The 24,328-nt window shown below is 38.9% G+C and overlaps 1 protein-coding gene across 3 annotated transcripts in view; it reads left to right on the top strand.

Moving 5' to 3' along the window:
- The window catches only part of CDH13 (cadherin 13), a 446,130-nt gene that overhangs the window by 304,491 nt on the left and 117,311 nt on the right, over nt 1-24,328 (top strand). The gene's annotated exons all lie outside the window — the stretch shown is intronic.

The following is a 24,328-nucleotide window of genomic DNA, read 5'->3' as shown; positions in this document are numbered from 1 at the left end:
AAAATCTATGTTTATTACAGATCATTAACATTAGGAGAGCAAAAATTGATAGCAAAGAAAGCTTAGGTATGACCATTTAAAGCTCAGAATATAATAAAATACACCTAATCTTCTAATATAAAGGTTTAGTTATCAGAATATATGAGATCTGGGCACCAATACAATGATGACCCTAAACAGCTACTCTGTAAATCACCATTTTCTTCAGTTAAGTAGCCCTGGGTGTTCTTAGACTCCTGGAGACAACCAAATTCTTTTCTTATAGGCTGTATGTGCTGTCACTGAACTTGTCCTCTGGGTTGGTTAGATTCATGACTGTCCAATGTTCTCAGTATTCAACTTGTTATTTCTCATTTTAAGCAGAGAAAATGTTGCCTGTACCACTTCCCTTTATCGATGGGTAGTTTTTCTACAGGCTTTTCCAACAGCAAATATTTATTTATAAATCAGGCATAGATTCCAGATGCTCAGTACAGTAAAACTAAGGTCTGGGCCTGTAGGTCTGTGTTTTTAGCCTTAAAGAGATTCCAAATTTTTCATGTTTGGGTGTCTGGCCACAGAATCATGCCTAAGTTAAGGTTTATACAATCACTACCTTTTTTTGCCTCGTGTTTCCCTTCCAAATTTATTGTTTCGGTTCCAAAGCTTCATCCTGTTTTCTACAGTCAGTTTTAGGTATTTTTATTCCTAATAGATAACTATTGCCCAGATTAAACCATTTTACTCAAAATAAGAAAATCAATGGAAGGGAATGAACATGCCTGCTTCTCCCAGTATCTTCCAAAGGTCACTGTGATTCATGGAATAATGATTCTGTCTCTGTGTAAGAAACCTGCCCTCAGTCGAAGGGGTGCTGTGGCTGGGCAGTATATCCTGAAAGCAGGATCTGAATTCCTCATGATTTTTACTAATAGTCAGTTCAATACCTTTACTTTGGGGGTGACATGAGAAGCTGCAGTCTTGTTGAAGCTGCAAAGGAACTTTTGTTGTTGCTGCAAACGGTGTGTGTTTTATGAGCCAAAATGTAGGGCTGTGGACAACTTTAACACTAAAACCCAACCACTATCTGCAGGTAAAATCCAGCCTCATATTGTCTTGTCAGGGGAAAGGTTTGGGAAAAAGGATGTTTTCCATTTTTTCCCGAGATGCTCTGTGCTCTCTGCCATATTTGTGGGCTCAGCCTCTTCTCCCCCTTCCTGCTCACTTATGTCTTGTGTGGGAGTTGCTAGTCAGGACTCAGATCTGTGGAGCTGGACAATCATGGTCAAAGATGTCCCTAAAAGCTGATATTGTGGTTAAAAATAGAAGCTGTACAAGTCTAATGATCCTAATCTGAAAAAAGTCTGGGTACCAACATAACTTTGATGCCCTATAAGTAACTCTTCTGTATTTCAGTGTAGCTCATGAAACTTAATTATTGTAAAAAATTGTCTGAGGTGGAGAGAATCAGGAGTAACACCTGGAGGAGGAAATGTTTGACTATTTTTCTGATTAGGGAATCAGGTGTCTGCATATCACCAGGCTTGGATAAATGGCTTTTTGGGAGGTTTTGGGCCAGAGGGAGAACCATGTGCCACTCTTCTGCAGGATGGCAGCTGATATTGGGGCCTTATTGTTGTGAACCTTTGTAAGTCTTAAATGGTTTAGCTTTTTTTCCACGATCTACCATGAAATGTGTTGTAGAAACACGGGAGAAAGAAATGTTCTTTGCCCTGAAAGCCTTGCAAGTAGGTGTGTAACATCAGAGGATAAAAAAAATGTAGATAAGGGACAAGAATCTCTTGAAAGAGTGTTTGTGAGCAGGAGACAGGAATGGTTTTACCTCTGCAGTTCTTACCCTGCTTTTCTTGGCCTCTCAGTGGACAATGTGTTAAAGTGGAACACCCAGGGAACAGAAAGTCTTTTCCTCATGTTTTCCACTGCTTGGAAAAGAGACAGTATCAGCTGAGTTGTTCCACATCTAGTCTGACTGGGGTCTGAGTCAGCAGCATTTGCAGGTGACTGAGTGTAGCTCATGAAGGAGAACACAATATTTAGATGAGGTGGGGGAAGGGGAGATTCTGCTGGGGAATTTTGCAGTCCAGAACCTGCAAACACTAGTCCTGGGCAATCTAATTATTCCTGCTTTTTGGGGTTTTTTTTAGGTCTTTTTTTTTTTTTTTTTTCATTTTATTCCAGTTCAAAGCAGTGGTTTCTTCCAGGTTTTACTTAAACTTTTAATTGGGTCAATCACCTGTGATTGTAGGTGTGCTCCTTAAAACTCTACTAGCCCTAGACACCAATTAAGGAGCTGAATGAAAGTAAAAATTTCTCTAGGATGGACATGGAAAAAAGCAAAAACTATTTCTTATTATTAATTTGTATGTTCTCCAGAGGATTATATGAAGTCTTTTAAAGCATGCTAAAACACTGATTAAAATTATTTCTCTTTTCCATCTCTCTGTAAGTTTTACCACTGCTTGGATCTTGATGCTTTTGGGAAACTCTTCATTAAATTTAAGACAAATTAACAGAATGTAAATTCTTTGGGGTTTTTTTAGGCCTTTTTTTTTTTTATTTTATGTATCATTTGGTTCATGTTTGTGCATCAGAGGGAGCAGGAGACCCGGGGGTTTTGCCCAGTGGGAGATGCTGAGATGTGGAGAGAGAAAACATCTGGCAGGTTGTGCACAAACTAGATAGTTCATATTGTTTTTCCATGCTTCAACATTTTCAGAAAAAGCTACTGTGGCATAGCCTAGAAATCCTTGTTCCAGAGCAAAAAAATGGAAATACAGATAATTTACTCTAAAGTAAAATCAAGTTTGGTCATCTAGAGAGCTCAATTTTTATATCCAACTAAATATGAGTGGGAGAATCTTAGCATGCATAAGTAAACATCTATGTTAATAATTTTAAGAGATGAAAATGAAAGAAAACTTTCTTTTTTGATAAATAAAATAAAATTAAATTCTAAGTAGACACTTTTAGAATAGAACAAAACTTAAAAGGGAAAAGGAAAGAATCAGCTTTTTTCTGGTCAACTTCAGCTGTACATTGTTTTTTTTATTTTAGCAACACAGGATCAGCTCAAAGGAAAGACAATATTTGAAATTCTTACAAGCCTTTAAAATTTCGTTCCCTGTGAGTGTCATTTATTAGGTGTGTTGGTAAAGGGGGGGGTTTGGAGCTGGGAATGCTCCCTGGTAGGAACTGACTGGGTGTTTGTTGTGGGTGACAGTGTGTGCTTTGGAGCTATTTCTGTAATGTAGGAACTCCTACAGAAACATGAAGCAAAAAAAAAGCCCTTCTCTCCAATATGCAGGAAAAGGGTGTGTGGGAATCCCCCAGATCACACCCAGCAGGCTGCTGAGGGAATGCTTCGTGCCTCCAAAGAAACACTCACAACTCCCTGGGATTTGTATTTATGTACCAGAGTATTTTTATTTATAAATCTTTTTAGATTCAAAATTGTTTCCAAAAGTACAGGATCCTGGAGGGTTTAAAGCAAAACTCAGATAATTTCTCAAAGAACATCCATTTTCATTTTCAGAAGGCAGGTAAGGACATATTTTTGAAGATTGATGTGTTGGGTTTTTTTCTTGTGGGAGTTAGGCATCCTTGAATGTGTCAGTAATAAAGATTGAAGAGTGTTAGGGGGCAAATTATACCTCCAGGTATCTGTTGGAGAATACATTTTGATTCATAAATTCAGAGGAGAAGGATGCCCTCCATCAAAGTGTGTGGTCTAAATGACCCGAAATAGAGCACAACAAGGAAACAGCAAAAGAGAAAGGAAAAAAAAGGGGGAGGGAAAGGACTTGAGGGGAAAAAAAAGAGGAAAGAAACCTTGAGGAAATGTCCTAAATCTGTATTTCAGGGATGGAGATTTCACTTCAAAGTGACACTTTCCTGCAGTGAAAGAAAAATAATGCTCCTCATGTGCATAGGTGAAGAAAACACTTGTAGTTTTGTAGAAGCAACTCTTAAATTTCCTTTATGGATCAGTAATCAGGTTTGCTGCTTACCCACAATGCTGTTTTACCAGTGTTACAAACCCCCTCTGCTCTCCAGGAAAGTGACTGTGTGATTTGTATAAATTTTATGACTAAGACACCCTAAGAAAGCTGTCACCACAGTTGCTTAAGTGAAATATTTACTTCTCACAGTTTGAGGAATAACCTGCTTTTGCTTTTGATAGGAACTGCTGTGCTTAATTTGAGTTAAAGCTAGCAAATAGTTTCAGATATCTGCTGTGTGCTGATCTATGTGCTGTCACATATGTTTTTAAACACCTCAGGGAAACCAAGTTCAGGTGTTCTGTGATTCTGAGAGAGCCTGGGACAGAGTCAGGCACGTGTAATGTGTGTCCCTGCATGTGTCACCAGCTCAGTCAGTAAGTGCTGTGCTCTGGAACCACTTGAACCAAACTTGGTGCATCAATCTGCCATTGCTCGAATCACATCAAGCTTTTCTTCTCTTTATGACTTGGAAAAATGGAGCTGAAAGCCTTATGCCATAACCTGTGAGAAAGCTGGGGTTACATCAGCCCATCCCGCTCGTGTTTATGTGAACAGCTCGTGATAAAAAGGCCTCTCCAATGAGGAGAGACTGCGGGAGCTGGGTTGGTCTGGAGAGGGGAAGGCTGAGATGGAATCTCATCAACACTTAGAAATATCTCCAAGGCAGGTGTCAGAGGATGGTTCCAGACTCTTTTCAGTGGTGCCCAGTGATAGAAGGAGGGGCAATGACTGTGAAGTAAAAACACAAGTTCCACCTCAAGATGAGGAAGAACTTCTTTCCATGGGGGTTGTCAGAGTCCTGGAACAGCTGCCCAGGGAAGTTGTGGAGTCTCCCTCTCTGGAGACATTCCAAACCCACCTGGACATGTTCCTGTGTCACCTGCTCTGGGTGACCCTGCCTTGGCAGGGGCTTGGACTGGGTGATCTCCAGAGATCCCTTCCAACCCTAAAGTTTCTGTGTTTCTGTGCTAACTGGCTGAACCTCCCGCTCAGCCACCGGCTCTAAGACTTAAACAACAACTGCAACAAAAATCAGTGTATAACAACCACCCAATGCCCATTCCTGCCTGTCTAGTGATGAATGACTGTAGGGTGGGGAGCAATTTCTCACCTCAGCAGCAGCCCACTGATACATATTCACCAACATGCTGCTCCCGAGCAGCAACGGGTGCTTGGCATGAATGTTCTTTACAGTCTGAGCCCAGCTCTGCTGTGATAAGTAAATCACACTGTTCATGCTGATAGTGCTTGAGTTCTCTGAAGGGGTAGCAGTAGGAAATAGAAAAAGCTTGTCCATCCACTTCTGCACATGGACACTACCCTCTTTATCCCTATTTCCCATTTTGGAGATAGGTGTCTTAAGCAGTCAATATACTTATTACTTACTCGATCTAAATGCAAATGCTGAACCAACAGTGCACTCTCATTTTTAATGAAAAGATATTAATCTTCCCAGCAAATGCATTCCACATTTGATCTTCATATTAACCTCTAAAATATTCATATTTACAGCAATTGTGGGAAAACATATACCTTGGAGCGTAGCAGCTCCGAGTTGGAATAATTGTATCATTTTGTCTTGTCTTCTCTGACAGAATTCCCACTTGCACACCTTTAACTTGTTTTGCAAAGTGGTAAATTTTGTAGCTGAACCTCAATTTCTATGGTTTAGGGGTTTTTAGTGACAGATATAGCAATATCTCATATTTTCTTGCTGCTTAAAATACAAGATAAACAAGGCATTCATCCTTTTCCCTTGATTAATGCATTTCTTATATTATGGTTTCTGATGCTTGCAAACCTGAGGAGCAGAGGGTCTTGCATCAGAGGAAAAGTTTGGGGTCTTTGGCTTCTTTTCAGAGATTATTCTGTAGTTCATTTTATCTTAAATATTAGAAAAGTAGAGAAATGGGCAGAAGAAATCTTTCAATTATAATGCTACTTATGGACAAATGGACAGAGAGATGGAAAGTGCCTCTTAGCAAGACATAAACTCAAATTTAAATTTAATTTTATGATGAACTTTTCCTTTAAGCTTTTGGGTTTAAATACCCACAGTAAGAAAGGATCTTATTTTACTAGATGCACCAGTAATTCTTAGTTTGATTCCTATTACGTTTTTGATGAGAGAGCTCATTAACCTGTTCTTAAATCTTGAAAGCAGCTGTGAAAAAGAGAAATAAAAGTAAAAATGATACGTCAAAATATGGGTAGTATCATTTAAGTTAGAAATAGTAAAGGTTCCTATTGAGAGAAGAGAAGAGAAAATGTTCATTAAAGAAAAAAAAGTCTGATCTATTTGAAGTTTTGTGGCAGAATTTCTGCAAATCTTTCATTATATTGTTAGATAATTGATGATTTAATTTAATCCATCACATAATTTGATTGTCAGATTTTGTTAAAAAAAAAAAAAAAAGAACAAGGAAAAAAAAAGACAGTTATCTGACAATAAAAGGACCAGAGTTTCTTTTCTATAAAAATCCACGAGGGATGAACACATCACATCAGGAGCCTCTCAGGCAGCCATGGCAGCACAATGTTCCTCTCTCCTCCCAGGCAGGGAATACAATGCTGAGATCCCCAGGCAGATAAATCACTGAATGTCTTTTCTTCCAAACACCAGGCACAACATGTAAGAATCCCACCTCTGGAAAAAAAAAAAATAACCCTGGGTGAACAAACGGGTTTGTTTTGTCTGTAAATGAAAGGTTCCCTGAATATTCTCCTGCTTCCGCTCCGTGTGTGCCGTGTTCCCTTCTCCTGCTGGGACTGGCTGCCAAACCCTGGAGACCCCTGGAGCTCCCTTGGAGTCCCTGCATCGACCCCTCTGTGTCTTTTGCAGTGCTGAATCTGAAAAATCAGCCCAAAAGACTGCTCAGAGACCTTTTTTTTGTCTTGAACCAGCAAGGTATTTGTTTATTCAACGTTGGGAGCAAGCCAGCTCACGCTGGGCCAACTTGCTCAACTTGCAAGTGCGAAACTAAGCCATTTTATACACTTTAGATACATGGTTACATCATTTATTATACATATTAATAAGTAGGCTGGTCTCTGGGCAGAGTCTTTCCAGACATGCTCAGCCCTCTACTGTGAGGGTTTTCTCCTCGAACCTTCATCCCTCTGGTGGTCACCATGGACGTCTTCCTCAATTTGACCTCTTCAATTAAGTGACCTGATTGCAAAATCCTGGCTCTGGGCCTTCTAGATCTTATTCAAATGTCTAGTTTACCTCATTTATTACTATGTATGTACTACTCCTATTCTTTCTATAATAAGGCCTTTGGTGCAGTGAGCAGAACAGAACATGAGATTAACCAGTGTTCCTAAAATATTCTTCCAGCAAAACAGGTGTTGGGTTTCTTAGCAGGCCAAGATATCTCAGTTAACTCTTTTAGGCCTGGCTCCTGTTTCAGCTCTGGTTTGCTGGAAACAGCTTTGCAGGTAGGAAGCCTCAGACCCCCCACACCCCTGTGGGTTATCCTGCCAGCTCTGCTACCTGCTGTCCCTGTGGAGGTGATCCTTTACAATTTCATCCAACAGAATCTGGGATAATCACTGTATATACTTAAACTTTTTAAACTGGAGCTTGCAAATGTGATAAATAATCACTTAACAGGCAGAGCTTCTGCAAGGACATTTCTCTGCTGTGTGTAGGTGATACACATTCCAAGCCTTCTCACAAAGGAATCTTTTTCTGTTTGTTGTTGCTGTGTTTGTCTGTGAAGGAAGAAATCATTCCTGGGTCTTCATTAGGATCTCTGATTTATATCTTAGATAGGCTCCTGGCTCTTCCCTCTTCCAGTATGTTAACCACCAGGATGAGAAAACCAGGGCATTCTCAGCTCTCAGTGATTTTAAACATCATTGTAAAATATACACTCCTGTCATAGCTTGTTTGCTGGAAAACCTCCATATTTTGCACAAGAAAATGTGAATATGCTTTTTCAAACCATCAGCTCTCTGTAGCTGCACTAAGAAACATTTCTATTCTCCCTCTCGTGGTTTGGAATAGGAGTTTTGGTATCACTGCCTCCTGGGGCAGAGAGTTTGCTGAGCCTCCAGACATGTCACTCATCTGAACATCCTGAGTTTCTCTGACACTGATGCACTGCAGAGAGATTTAAAATATATCATCTTGAAGACACTTACAAAGAGTGACACAAAACATATCAGCTGCTTTGAATAGAGGTTGATAACTGCAATGTTATTTTGGGGTTTTTTTGGGCTAAAGTTTCTTTATTCAAAGAATTGAAAAGAATATGAGCTCTAGAGATGTTTAGATGTTAAAATTCCACCGTGACAAATGGCTGTCTAAGAGGGGAATAGAAGTGGTACACTTAAACCTGCTGCTTGAGGACTTTTTGGTTTTGCAGAAGAGCTGTTTAATTGCCAAATGCTGGCTCACATTCTGTCAGTACAAAGAGCACAATGGTATCCAAAGTTCATCTGTGATGGAAGATTGTAAAACTTAGAAATTCCAGGTTGGAGACATACCATGCCCTATGTAGGTGTCTGGGGTAATAGTTTCAGTTCAGGGAGAGAGGTTAGAAGGGCCAAAAGGTGAGAAAAATCTGAATTATTCTCACTGCCAATGTTTTTCAGGCCTTTCTTAGGTCCAAGGAATATGACTCCAAAAAGTAGAAGTTAGTCACTATTGATTAATCCCAATAAATCCTCTTTTTCTTGCAAGAATCCCATTTCCAAACAGGTTTTGCTGTTTGGCTGAGATGAACTTCCTGTTATAGCAGTAGTAAGGATGTATCAAAGTCAATGCTTGAAAAAAAGGCCCTTTTGAATTTTCTGTCTTAAAAGTTTGATTTTTTTGCGTGGAGAATCGATACTTACAGAGCGCTCAGTGCTTAAGAGAGCAAAAGGGAAAACATTTGGAAGTGGTCAGTTTACAACCAACATGACTCATGTTTTTTTAGCAGAAAAAGGGTTTTGTCAAATCCAATGAGGTTATTTTTGGTTCCATTAGCACAATTCCAATTTCCCTCTGTGTTGTGGGGGGATAATTCCTCCGCCATCAATGGCATGTTGCTTTTGATTCCCCAAATGCCACCAGAAAACAGGCTCATCTTTCTTGTTTTTTTATGGTTTTCTGTTTTTAGAGGGTACATAGAAAAAATTATTTAAAATATTCTGCTTTATCGGAGGTTGTACCTTAATAGCATCAGCTGGAAAGTTTTCTCTCAAAATTCTGCCTAATTTTAACTATCTTTTGTGCTGGAGTATCTAATTACAACACCATTAATTAAATAGGGGGTGTGTTCAGCTTTTACTCTCAGCGTAATTGTGTTCTTTTGGCTTCTGTGATGCATTAGGTAACATTTCTCTGTGTGGTTGTGTCAACATCTCATAATCCTCATTTTGTACTATAAAGTGTTATAAAACTCTATTCAAGCTTAAAATAAACCCCTCTTAGTCTACATGAATAACATTAGTTTTTAGTTTCCTGTTTATATACTCACTACATCAGTTAAAAGGTAATTTAAGTAGGCAGAATGTGAATAAATATGTTAAAGTCATGTTAATCAAATTTGCCTCCGCTTCTCTTTTGAACTGGAGAACCCACTAGTATTTCACTTGTAACACATTCATGTAACTTTTTGCCTATTTGTTTTTAATTTTTATGTATTAAGCAAATTACAAAAATTGAAATCTTAATTAAAATATAGCTGCAACATCCTAGAGAGACCAGTGACAGCCTTTGAGCCTGTTTTTAGCTGTAAATGCCCATTACATCCATATTATGTACATTTAAACGTCTCAGAAGCTCCAAATCTAAAGCATAAATGAAGACATTCAGCTTTGTCACGGATTACTGGAGAAATAAAGTTCCATTTACCACAGAGGGCCTGGCCTTTTCCTTTATATACATTTTATACTTTTCTTTTGATAGAGCTATGAAAGTTCCCTTAGTGATTGATTTTTTTTTTTTTCCCTTGCTGGAAGATCACTGCATTTCCTGACTCCCTGTCAGTGATCACAGTGCTGCTGTTTGTTCATGGAACCCAGTTTTGCTGATTCCTTTTTACAGTTTGCTTTGGACATCTTTAACTTGATCTGTCTTTTGCCATGACTCTTTTATATTTTATTTTAATTTTTTTTTTTTTTTAAGAGAAACTATTTCCTTGAGAGGAAATCCATAAAGCATCATTCTCCCTGAAGAACAAGTATAAGCTGGCTCCCTGGAGACCACATATAAATCACTTTTAAGGGAAGATATTGCTCACTCAGAAAAGTGATTTGTAAACACTTGAAGTTTGTACCATATTATACCATCATCCTCAAATAGGTACCTGCATGGAAAATGCTAAAATATGAATTCTGCCTTGGAGGCTGATGGTACCAGGGAGCAGAATTTATGAATGGTGACTTTTCTTTTTTGGCAAACAGCACATGATGCCTTCAGAATATGTGGCCTGATGCTGTTTATTTAATGATTTTTAGAATGCTGGGCCACAACCTACCCTAGATGAGATGGTTTCAGCACAGGGATTGAATATCTTTGCCACTTTAATTTTTTTTATAGTATTTATCCTGAGATGTTGCCTTGCATAAAGTTTAGAAGTAGACTTAGGCTGGGCAGATGAGATGCCAGTAGTAGCAAGGAGACTTAGTCTTTGAAATGAGGGATAATTCCATTAACAATCGTGGAAATATTCCAGCTTTAAGGGACTGCAACACAAAAGAGGCCCTAGACTCTGCTTTTTGCTTCTGCAGCGAAGAGAAGTAGTAAATTTTTTTCTAAATGTATTTCAATTTAATAAACATCTGTCGTGTATATTTAAAACTGCCATTTCAGGATGGTAATTATATCATCTGAAAATAAGTCCTCCTCAAAAGAGAACTGAAGTGACAGGCTGAAGAAAATGAAACATGACGTTGCTCGTTCGCCTTTCATCCTAAAGCTAAAATTTAAATTAATTTTCGTCTTCTTGTCAGAAATTATTTTCATTGGAAAGTACTTTTGATTGCAGTTTTCAGAGAGGAATGGGGTCCTTCCCATTGTGTGTGTACAGAAGTTGTTCAGTGTCTTCGTAATATTTTACTTAAATTAATCATTTGCAGATATTTTAGACAGTTGATAGCTGTGCAGGCAATTCTAAAGAAAGTTAAAAAAAAATAAGTCCCAAAACCCAACCTGAGATAAATGTAAAGATTGTCACTTTTTTTGTTACTTGGCACCTTTTCATACAGCCATGGTGTGTTTGTTGCCATAGTTACCTGCTTGTTGAGAGAAATGAATATTTGATAGTAGCAGTAACTAGACTGTAAAAATTAGATATGCTGCTTTGGTTCAATTTAGGTTTAGCACAATTTTTTTTACAGCTGAATTTCTTTTATAAGTGTTGAAGGAAACTTGTGGAATCATATCCCTATGGGAACTACCAGTCTCTGTAGTCCTGCAGGTTCATTCACACTCATTCCACAGTCCTCTGATGAGCTGAAAGATCCTAATTAAATTTTCTTCCAATATACTTTAATTTTCAGCTTTCAGACCTCCCATAGTAGGAGTTTATTCTATTAATATCTTAATTTAAATATCACAGAGGACAACAGTAGTGATGCTGTGGCTGTCACAGGTGGTGGCTTTGTGTGCTGAAACAGTGACCCAGTTTATGAGGGACAGAATACAGGTGTCTGGCCTAATATCCCACTTCTGAATAATTGCTTTTTTTGGCATGATGCTTTTTGACAAAATCACCAGCCAGTGAAGCTCCAGAAAGTACAGGAATGCAGCTTTAAATAGCTATCCAGGTAACAATTCAGTGGAAGCTGCACGTTAGAGAGGAAAAGGGTCTTCACAGTAATAAAAAATATGTGGTTTTATAAGAAAAATTCCAGGAGTGAAGCAGTTGGAATTTACCTTGGCATTGGTACTTTGCTGCATGCAGTAAAATCTTCAGCAGAAAGAGTGACTTGAGGAGAAATGATGCTCTGAGTCATGTTTTCATGCAGTGTTGCCTCAGACATGAGAAGTGACAGAAATCCTGTTGGCTCCATTATCTTTCCTTACCCTGATTTCTGTTGTGTCAGAAATTTCTGAATTGTCTCTCTGTACTCTCTTTGATGTATCCTTGATAAAATACACACCTTGCAGAAGAGACAAACTGAAGGGAGATCACTGTTTCCCTGGAGGATTTGTGCCTTTTGGATGAACTGTGAGTGACAGGTGGCAAGAAATGAAACGAGAGAGAGTTTTTCAGGGGAATTTGTCAAAAACACACCTCTAATATTTGGAAGTTCAGAGATTTCCACTAATGTGATTAAATATTTGAGAATACAAGAGAAAGGCAGTCTAATCTGTGCTGATGGTAACAGTGGTCTGATTTAGACTTTCTTGAGGTAACTGGAGAGTTGTCACCTTTGTTTTTTTGCTGAGGACTTTGCAGCAGGTCCAAGGCAGCTGCCCAGGGGCTTTTTGTTGGACACTTGACTTCTCACCATAGTCTAATTTTTACATTAAGGCTTCATGTTCCTGCCTTGAAAGAAAAATAATCACCAGGCTCTGCAGAATGTCAGACTCAAAGGCAGCACTTTTGCGTGGCAATAGATAAAATCCTTGCTTTTAGCAGCGTGGCTGAAGAGATGCTTCTGAGAGGTTTAGAGAAACAAAGCAGTGGGGTTCAGTCAGAAAATCCCAGCTCTTTAAAACACTATTTTTTTTCCAGTCTGTGTTTTCTCTGAGAAGTAATAAGGTCTAAGTTTGATCAGAGTTTTAGACACTGTTCTGAGTGGGTTTGAGGAGCTGGCAGGGTCACGGCACACAGGATAACGTGACTGATGTCTGATGCACTCTGGTGCTCCAAGAGGGATGCTCTGCTCCCCCCATCTTTCATGTTAGGTCTCTCCACACATCTGTCTGGCTCCTACCCTAGCAAGAGGTGACCAGCTAGAAAAGCTTCCTGGATGGCTGAGTTGAATTGACTCAGACCTGCCCAATCCCTCCCGACACACTCCCTGGGATGGAGCCGTGTGGCTGAGCACAGGACAGGATGGGAAGCCTTTTTTCTCAGCAGCAGTGAGTCCTCCCTTATCTCAGCAGCTTTGGGTAATCCTCTTCTCTAGCTCCTGCCTTCCATTCACTTATGTAGTTTTATCAGTGTAAAATGTTCCTTCTTTCGAGCACGTGTAATGCCTGGAGCTTATTTGTTAACTTAATATAAAGTTTGACTTAAACAAAATTTCTAATGACACCCTCCACCCCACCCCAAAAAAAACAACCAAAAAAACCAAGCCACCAACCAACCAAACTCAACAAAGCTCCCAGAGTTACACTCCATTTCCTCCAGCAGCAGCCAAGGCTGGCACAACACTTTCTCCTTTGTAATATATCTCAGATTTTGCTGCCACTCTGCATTCTCTGTCCATGGCTCTGGTTCTGCAACGGGCATTGATTTCCTCCTGAGTAGAGAATGACACAGTTGAAGGCACTTTCACCTTGTAAAAAAAATGCCCCCAGCACTGTGTCATCACTGACAACATGGCCCTTCTTCCCCAGCAAATAAGGAAAGGAATTTGTTTCTTACACAGTAGACATTTCCACTAACAACAGCCTCAAGCCTGCAGTGGATTTTCCATCTTGCCTTATTTGTTAAGGACTGGGTAAGATTTTCAGAAGTGTCTTCTAGTAAGAAAAATTCTTTAAAATCCAGTTCTTTGGTTCACTGGATGTAGGGAGGATTCAAAATTTGTTGTCGAACAGGGATCCTTGAACTAGTAATTGTGAACTTATTAAGTACATATAGATTTTTATATATGTAAATCTATATATGTTTATATGCTTTTTTTTTTTATTTTATTTTGCATTGAGAATTCTTTGAAAGATATTTTATAACTGCCTTGCCTTCAACTGGAAAATGGGACAGGGAATTTCAAATGGTTGTGTTGTGAATGCCACACCTCATCATGAAAAGTCAATCCCATCTCGTGGTAAGGTGTAGACAGAATAAAATCAAGCTTTTACCAAAGCAGCTGCAAATGGAATCTCACAACTTGGTTTGAGGAAGGAAGCAATCTTTAAAAAACAAAGCCATGATTTAAGACTGTGGAAATAAGCAGAATTTCAGTTGTAAAGCAGGTCTGGTCTCTCTTTGGGTGGAAGGAGCAGAATAAGGAATACGTAAGTCCAAAAAGTTTTAACAGAAACTCCTGCCTTGTTAAGTACTTTCCACTTGCATCAATGTATCAGCTTCTTATTTATGCCTCGTAGTTTGTGTCTCATGTTCAGTTTATCAACCTCCATGAGAGGCAGACAGGATTTGATTATGTGCTCTGACATGTCAATGTTATTTTTGGGAGGCAAAGGGGAGTTTGATATGATCTCAGTGACTTGGTAAGTTACTCCTACTTGAAGAAATGGGATTTAAATTAAACTGAGGAGATTCGTTTCCAATAGATAAAGCAAGGTTTCTTTTTTTCATCCTCGAAATGATAGAAAGAAGTGTGTAATTTTTGTTTTATGAAGATGGAAGACCAAAAACTGACATAGATTTTGGAATATAAATTAAGAATTTAGATGGCATTTTGGGGAAATGGATAAGCAGAAGATACCTTTTGCTTTAGTTGGAGCAAAGCCTGTCTTTTTCAATCCTATCCAGCAAAGATAAATTATGTAGTATAATTCAGACTATTACTGATAAGTGTAATGGATCAAACAGAATATTCTAAGTTTCAATAAACAGTAGCAAGAAAGGTACCTTTCTGAACATTTCCTATTTTCTGTGCAACCCATCTCAGAAAATGCTAGACAGTATCTTTAAAACAAATCATAAAATGCAGTGCAAAAAAACCCACACTAGAATATTTTATATAATTTAAAACACATTTTTCACTCAGTTATAATATTGGAGAAAACTGGAAAAGTGTTATAGCATTTTGCATAGAAATATATTTCCTATTCCTACCTGGGCATGTCGGGAACCACTCAAAGGTGCAACAGCTGATTTAAGACTTGTAGTCAAAAAGCAATCTCCTGCAAATAGACAGTAAAGGCTAAGAAATTAATAGTTGTTCTTTTTAGAATTCTGGGAGAAAGTAATGGGTAGACAAGAAAATGAGTAGCAAATTCGAAGTGCTCAAGAATTTGTGAGAGGATTTAACCTAATTTAGGCTTTTGAGCAAGGTGTTCACTGATATACTCAATGAGAAAAGGGATGTTTGGCTCTTAGGTGTGTTACAAAGTCCATTAAAATGCCTGTTTCTCTCCACTGATAAATGACAAGCCAAAGTGGGCCTACAAACATCCCCTGGTGTGAGCCCTCTGCTCGCAGATAAAGGGGTGACTGTGCCATCCACTGCCCCCAAAAAAGCAGTGTGCAAAGGGTTGAAATGAAAAAGACCCCAGGCCAAATTCAGTTTTGCACAGTCATTTCCTCTCTGTGCAGTCCTGCTGGGTGGCTCTTTACTGCTGGGCAAACATCTGGAGAGGTACAATGGTGTGGGTTCAAAATCTTGCTCGCTTGAAGGCAGTTGGAACTAATTCTGGGAACTCCTGCATTTTGGCTTTTAGCTCGGTGTGTATCTGGAAATCTCAAGAAGGCAAATTTCTTTCTGTAGTATATGGATTATATTGTCTAATAACAATTTCTGGCACAGCAGAAAAGAGTAGCAACATCCTTAGCAGATAAAAGACAAGGCTTGTTCTGATGGAGCCTCAACCGGTGACACAACCCACTGCTGGGGGTTTTGGCTGCTTGTGGAAGGTTCAGGAACATTTCTGCTGCTACTGTTGGCATCCATCTGGGTCTTCAACAACATGCACTGAAGAGCACATCCATTTGCTGTTCCTATTCCATGTTTTCTTGTTGCTGTTGAATACTCAGTTGCTTGGTTGGGACCCAGCTAATGCAGAACAATCCGTTTTTGCTTTTCCAAAATCCTGGAGGAATTTGCCTGCTGGTGTTGGTAGAGACCGACCAAGGAAAGCACCACTAGGATTTATCTCTTTGTTCAGTCCTTCCCTGCAGTGGGGAAAACCTCAGGTGGCCTTTCTACCCACCTTTTCCTGGGTAATCCATCTCTGGAAGAAATCTTTCCTGTGTATAATTGTCTCCTTGGGAGGACCAGAGACTCCTGTGCTGGTGCCATCCTGATTTACTCCTCTGCTAATCCTTGTGTGGTTGGCAACAGAACACTGGAATGTTAGGAATTTATGTCAGCAAGAAATAACTTGATGGATGATGACAGAATAAAAAAAGATTGGGTTTGAACTATTTATCTTAAAGCTATTTTCTCATCTGGTTCTATTTGTTTTCCTTTTTCTTCTAAAGTTCCAGTCTGATAAATAATACCTTTTCAGTGGCTCTCACCTTCCGATGAGTTTCTCTTTTCCAGGAAAAAACACATATTTAAGTAAATAACATGTTTTTTAAAAATTCAACATAAGTGAGGTTAAAGAAAAAAAAATGTAAAGAAATAATGAGGAGTAACAGGTGTATTGCTGCAATAATAAAACGTACATCAGCTTTCTACTCTGGCATACATTGGAGCAAAACTAGGGAAAACAGAGAAGAGGAACAGGGATAGGGAAATTTGCAGAAGAGACTGAAGCATAAAAATAATCTGATAGATTTAGAATTTTGGTTAGCTCACTTGTGTAAATTGTATTTGTGAGTAATGGAATGGAACTGGATAAAGGAAAATGTCCAGGAACCTTTTCTAGCAAAGATTACACTACAAAATTCCCTTCTAATGGAATATTCACATGTATCCTTTCAAGGAGAACTGAAAAAACCCAACAACTTCCAAATGAGTGCTTAAAGAAAAACACCATTGATGAACAGTGTACCAGTCTCAAAAAAGTAGTTTTCAGGGTTCAAAATCTTTTGTTTCCTACATTTGGAGGTGTCTTTTATATATATATTTTGAAATCGATAGACAGCTTTTACTGTGGAATTAAAAGTACTTAGTTTTGAATCTTCATGTGCAGCTTTGTGTTTAGGTTTCAAAAAGATAGAACAAGTAATTAGTAGATGAGATATTGGGAAGAAATTCTTGGCTGTGAGGGTGGGGAGGCCCTGGCACAGGTTACCCAGAGAAGCTGTGGCTGCCCCACCCCTGGAAGTGTCCAAGGCCAGGTTGGAGGGGGCTTGGAGCAACCTGGGCTAGTGGAAGGTGTCCCTGCCCATGGCAGGGGGTGGAATAAGATAATTTTTAAGGTCTCTTCCAACCCAAACCATTCTATGATTTTAAAATACTTATTAAAATATTTCCTTGAAGGACTACTGCACAGTGTAAATCAGTCAGCAGGCAGCAGCATCCTCAGATGTGTGAGGTGTATCAGGGCTTTTAATGGAAAAGTAAACAGGTGAAAAGCATCTGTGGTAGTTCTGAAGAGCCCTGATGACTTTTGAGAAGAACAAGTTCATTTCTTAATCATCCAGATGTTCAGATAATAAGGTGCTATTTAAAGTTAGCACAAACTTTCCTATGTGTCTCTAGATAGCATCAAACTTCTGAAATCTTTTAAAAGATATAAATTGAGTGCTTCAGAAAAAAAAATGCAAATCAACACATATAGCGTGGCAGAAGAATAGAAACAAGAAAGGCTTTGAAATTGTTGTTTTATCCACATTGTTTTAGAGTTTGTGAGTCATCCAGGCTTCTTCTCTGCTGTGGAAAATTGCTGCAGAAATTGCTCCAGGCAGTTACTCAGAAATCATGTTTCCAGATTTGTTCACAGACTTGCAACACTTGCTCACATCTGTTCACTCAAAATGGACACCTTACAAATGGGCTTCATCCCACACTTTGAACTTAATTAAGGTGCAAGGTTTGCTGAAACCTAAGCATGATTTTTAATGTAAATATCTGAGATTTGTATTAAGGAATTCTTTCTGTCCCTCCTTTTGTAACCAGCAAACCAGCTGCCATGTGGTGAAAAAAGTGATAGTGATATTGCTGAAAGTAAAAAATCTGGTAAAGTTAGTGCCTGGAATCACTATTTGCCAGAGTCACATAAAGAAAACCAGCAGATAAATAAAATTTCCAGCCTCTAAAAGTATCTGGTACACAACGAGAGAGTCAATGGAAATAGAAACCTTTGGGCAAATGCTTTGCTGCACCCGACCCCATTTAGTGTTGGGGAGAATACTGATGAATGTTGAGGATGATTTCTTTCTCCTCAAAGAAGTTTGGGTTCCAGGTCACCCTGCAAAGACTTGCTTTGACATTCACAGTTTAAGCTTTAGAAGAAGATTGGCCTGGTGGAAAGTCACTGAAGTTTTTACTGAAAGAAATATTTTTTTTTTTTTTTTTGGTGTGTGTAAAATGTGCTGAATTTATTTATTAGCATTGAATATTCTTTTGGATATTTTAAGTGTGGTTTGATCATCCCTGGAAGCATGTCCAAGCCTGGCAGTAAAGCCAAAGATACTTTCCTTCAGCAGATACACAAATCTCTGGCCCGTGTAAAGTCCTTGAGAGAAGTCATTTTCCCCACATTTTCCCCACATTTTTCCCACATTTTTCCCATGAAATGAAGCCAAACAAGGGGAAGGTTGATGGATACAGTGAATATATAACTTACCTGAGCAAGACCACAGGGCAGTATGAGCATTGAGAGGGCTGAGCATTAGAGACTGGAGGCAAAATTTCCAAGGCAGACGGGTAAAAATAGGTGTTTTCCTCCATATTTAATCACTTAAACAAACAGAGATTCGAAAGTATTGACTTTGCCAACAGGTGGGACTGCTCAACACCTTTGAAATTAAACTGTTTTCCACATGGTTGGCGAAAGGAAGATGTAAGAACCTCATTTCAGACAACCAGGATGTCAGATTCAATTGCATTTGCTTAATCTCAGCCATCTCCTGAAGAGGAAATGGCAATGGAATGATCATATCAATATTCCAGGTATCAGCAGAGGGGAAGTAATATTTTTAAAATATAATTTATATGAAAATGTTCCTCCAAGAGACGTATTACAAATACAAAGGAGATGAAGGATATCAAATGAGCTCATAGAAGGAGGAAGACAGCAATGCCTTTTATTACATCCCCTTTAATCACAGGAAAATCTATTTTCATCTAATCAGCTATTGATATGCAGAATGATAGGTTCTCACGAGTTCAGAGAAGTGTTTCATCTGGAGATGCCCCACTCTGTGGCCTGTAGTTCACTTGATCTGTTCCTTTCACCCACTTTAGCAGATAAGAAAATAATAGAAAAGATCTGAAAAATGTTTACCTAGGAAAAAAAAAACCAAACATGCTGAACTCTTTTATAAGAGATCACAGCTTTTGTGAGCAAAGTGTGGCTATTTTACCACCAGCTGAAGTCTTTTGAATCTTTACTTCACCAACAAAATGGAAGTTAAGCAGACATTAGTATTGGGGCAAATGGATCAAGGTCCTGGCATCTCAGAACTTTCTTTTGGTGACTGTTTCTTTCTCTACAATTTCTTTGTAAACAACATATATGAAGGTCAAGACTACATTGTGTTTCAGCTTTAAACACACAGATAAGAGTCCTCTCAGCACTGTGTTCCCTTGCAGAGGTCCCACCACTCCAGAGCTGTCTGTGAGACCCTTATTATACATTAATAAGCAATTCTGTGTCCTCAGTTATCGTGAAGAGGTTTGAGTGGATGGAGAGTTGTTCTTAGGTGGATGGTAGAAGTGATTTTCTTTGGAACATATACAAAAGGACTGTTATGCACAGGGAAAATCTTATTTTGGTCCACAGTCTTGAACTATGAGTCTCAGACTGAGATGAAATTTGACTGTCAAAATGGGTTTATTTTTTTCAGGCTTTCCGTTTTTCCCAAACTTGAGTCATTGTGGTTGTGTGATGTTTAAATTAAAACACACTGTGTGCACAAAGGTGGTGATCCCTTTTGTTTGATAACATGATCAGATTCTAGATCATATTTTACATAATTATACATTATTATGTTTATTTATGCTATATATATATTCTGCTTATTGTAGTTGCTGCATAAGTTCAAAAAGCCCCATTATTTACAAAAAGAATAGTTTTGACCGTTGTAAATGTTTTTGAAGGTTGCAAATACTGGAAACCAGGTGTGTTTATTCAGTAGTTACTGCATTTGGTTCACATTTACTGAATCTGTAAGATTAAGTTAATATGTAAAGCACATCAGAGTGGTTTAAGGTAAAACAAGAAAATATATTCAAGACAACTAATCCTTAAGCCAATTACAGAGAAATCCCAGATCCAGGTGTATTTATCTGCCTGTACAGGCCCTCACCTGAGGCAAACAAGTGCACAGGGTAAGGTTAATATTTTACAGTAAAAAGGGCACAAATGTGCACCTCAAATTTCAGTCATGGTCCAGATTTGTGAAACAAGACTGCAGTGAAAGGGCAAAATATCAGACAGTGCAGCCTGAATAATTCCTAGACTGAACAAAAACTCGTTATCTAAAGAACACACATAGTTTTCTGGGACACTAGTAGAGGAAAATCTGGTGTGTTGTTATCCTGATGTAGGTAATAAAAGAGAAGAGTTTTAAGTTTTGCCAAAGTTCAAGTGTTGAGCATTTCCAAAGGTGGTGGCAGAGCCTGTCCCTGTAAATATTCCACCCCAGGAAAACTGCTGCTTTTCTTATTTCATTCTGTTAATTAGGGTGTCAGAAATACTCATTCCTTAAACTCAAATACTCAGATGCTAATTTTAAACCTTGCCTTTTGCCATCTAAGACTGTGTGCCGTGTTTACAGTGTTTTTTGGAAAAAAAAATGAATTAAAAAAAGAGCCAAGTTGCAGAGAAATGGTTTACAAGCTTGTAAATTCTCATAGGGCTTTGCATACAAACCTTCTCCTCCTTGGAGAGTGTTAGATGGGTGTGCTTGTGGAAGTGGTTTTATTGAACTGCAGTAAATAGAGAATTCTTTACCTGTCCCAGATACTCCTTTACCCTCCAAAAACTTTTCTGTGTGGCCTGATTTTAAGTGGGCTGTTTGATTTCTTGTTAGCTTTGGTCTGTACAACAAACAAAACACAGGAGACAAAATCATTTTTAGAAGACATTTTGAGCGTGGGTAATTTAGTTAAAGAGTGAAGCATCATTAATTTTTATCAGGCCATATAAATGGAAGGGAAAAATAAGTCTAAATAATAGAAAGGTCAAAATCATGGGTATCTACACTTATTAACAGAGCTTTATGGGGCATTAAGAATTGATATTCCCAAGTGACTCCTAAACCTCATTTTATAATTGACAAATAAATATAATTGCTTGCCTCACAGCCATGATTATTTTTTTTCCCTGTAGACCTAAGCACTAAATTATATTCTGCCCTCACAACTTGGAAATGTTACGACTGAAAATGATACCTGGGTCTCTGTTTGAACCTTCATTCATCTTGGAGCTTTGATGTGGTAAAAGAGCCTTTGGGAGGGCTAAAATCACACTCTCTTGTAACTGTGTTTGGCTCTACAGGGCTAAGAAAAGTTAAAAAACCCGGTGTGGAGCTTATTTCAGGCAAAGATTGTAGACATACTGACTGAGAAGAATCTACAGGCCATTTTCAGCACAGAAACCTACTGAGGGTTTTCCTGGCTGACCAGCACTGAATGTGTGAGCACTCATGTGCCCCAGGACTGCAAAATGAGTGTCCTGCATTAAAATTTGGTTCTGGAATGTTGGTTTGTGCAGCTGAGTGTGGAGCACACTTGCTGCCTGTGCCTGAATATGCATGGCCCTTGCTAACCTGCTCCATCTAGGGGATGCTTTACATAATTCCTGTTTTCACATGCACTTTAAGCCTTTTAAGTCTTTTAACACCATTTAAATTGGATTTACAGTAGTGTAATGAAATAAAAATCTAGGCTGTGAACAGCAGAAATCTACTTTATTCATTCAACAATATGATCACAGCACTTGTTTTTCTTCCTGGTACTTGTTTCACCTCCTGGTTTTTAGTAAATGTACAAAACTAGATTATTGTTTGAGGGTCTGACTTCCAGTGTTGCTTCAACAGAACCTCCATTTAAACTGCTCAGTGAAATATTTACAAAATGTATGCTTGGCCCACGTAGGGGTTTTATAGACACTGTCTTGTTAAATGAATCCAGTTTTGTAAAATGTTTAATCCAAGAACGGAATTTGAAAAGTTTCAAGGCATGTGAAAATAAGTTAAAGACAGATCTTATGCTGAACACACAGTTTTCCAAAGGGTGTTTTTACTGTCTTGTACAGTAGTCTAGGAATAGTTTTAATGTATTTGGAGCAATTTGCATGACCTAGAAGCACAAAGGCTGGTAATAAGATGCTTTTTTTGCCTTCCTTGCCTCACCCTTCTCTATGCTGACCCTGCATTATAGAGATATTTCAAGTGAAGGGCAGTCAGTGATTAGTTGTAAGAAGCACACGTCTCATCACATTAGACAGTGCTAATTTGCTTTAAACTGATGCCTGTGTCCAAATCAGAACACCTGACTTTCATCTAGCAATGTTATTTCTTACTCATTGATACTGATTTTAATGTATGAACAATGTAAAATTATTTTAATTGAGGTAAACTTGTGCATGTTCTTTTCATTAGTAATACTTGTGCCATTAGCTGTATATTTTTAAGGTATTTAGTTGCAACAGGCAAAATTTTATGCAAAATTAGAATAAGTTACATCACTAGTTATAACCACCCAAAAAAAATTTGAATTGTGAAGTAGCTCATTCCTAAATGTGAACTCAACACAAAACACAGCTTCTCTCTGCTACTGGTTTTAAAAATCCAAGGATCAAGGTTAATGATAGGAGAGTGAATAACACCAGAAACGAGTGTGAGCTGCTGTTCCTGAGCTGAAATGTGAGAAATAACACACTTGCAGGGACTTGGCCACTAATAAGGGTAGAAAGGGGAGAGAAAAAAAAAAAAACAACCTCTAAACAGGGAAGCCACAGCAGTATAATCTCTGGATGGTGGAGGAGATAATGCTAAAAAAATGCTGCATTCAGACACAGTTTCTGGTCTGAAACCTGTTACATTCCCAATCCAGCTGATTCTTCCCCCCAAAAGCCCCTGCTGGTGTCAGCTGTCCCATGTTGGCATGCAGAGCAGGGTCCATCCTGTGCTGTCCTGGGGGGTTTGTGCTCTCTGAGAGTCACTGGGTCACCCAGTGACACTGGTCAGGCAGTTTGTGCCCAGTGGTGACTGAACCAGCAGGGCTGTGGCAGCTGATGGGCAGCCTGGATTCACCTGGTTAAAAATACCTGTTCAAACTGTGGGATCTGATTGAGAAAGAAAATCTTGCATTTTGATTATTGTGAGGAGGACAGTGACACTTCCATCACCTTCCATCACTCTGCACCAGCCCTTAGCTCAGAACTGTCCCTGGTTAGGCCCTCTCTGCTGACTTACCCAACTTTGTGAGCCTTGTATGGAGAAACATTCTCCCCCCTGCTCCAGCCATGACCTCCTCCATGCTCCTGCCCTGGAATTGCACAGCCTGGAGTCACGTTTTCCCCTGCCCTCACCCTCACAAGCCTTTGAACTTTGCTGCCTGTCTGTGTTTGACTAAGAGAGTTCCTCACAGGCCTGGCATTTCCCTTTAACCTTCCCTCGGATTCACTTCTGGCTGTGCCCTCCCTGCAATGCTCTCTGTCAGGCACCGAAAATATAACTTGTATTGTCTTGCAAGGGAAACAGCAAATTACTCTTATTACTCATTTCTAGTCCTTTGCTGCAGCAATCCGTTAGGAAAGAAATAACCACTAAAAACTAACAGCAAAGGACAAAAAGAGCAGCTGAGCTGAAATCACAACTGCCTTTCCACAGTGGTGGCCACTTCCAAATTATTCTGCTGTTTGTGGCCCCTCTCACTCAGGATTTCCCAGGTGATTGCCCCGTGCCCACCTTCCAGCACGTCTGAGAGGAAAAATAATCCATATTATGCCAGTTTCATAACTGATGAATAAGAAGGATGAAGTGTGAAAATATTGAGTGTCTAGGCCAAAATCAGCTAGGAAATTTAAATTAATAAAATTTACTTGAATCACTATTAAAATAGAAGGAAAATATACAAATAAACCTGGACACAACTACTCTTACACAGTTTTCTAAATTACACCCTGTGAGTGTTCATTTTCTCTTGTGATTAATATGGAAAGAAATAAGTGACTTCTCACATTATTTTATAGTTTCATAGCTTGGTACTTAGGCAATGCAGTAAGTCAACTGCAATGAAGAGCTCAATACTTTGGATATACTTGCCATTTTTCTGACAGGAAAACCTGCACAAGTGAGGCCACCATTTTGAAAGTCAGTTTTCATAAATAGAAAATTGGACTTGAAACCCCACAAGAGAAAGCTTTTTGTGCAATTTTAGGCAGCTTCTACTTTGACTTGGTTCGG

The sequence above is a fragment of the Manacus candei genome, unplaced genomic scaffold (assembly GCF_025592945.1).
Source record: "Manacus candei isolate 608988 ecotype Guabito, Panama unplaced genomic scaffold, ASM2559294v1 h1tg000053l, whole genome shotgun sequence".
Classification (NCBI taxonomy): Eukaryota; Metazoa; Chordata; class Aves; order Passeriformes; family Pipridae; genus Manacus; species Manacus candei.
This window is presented reverse-complemented; position numbering and strand designations above follow the sequence as displayed.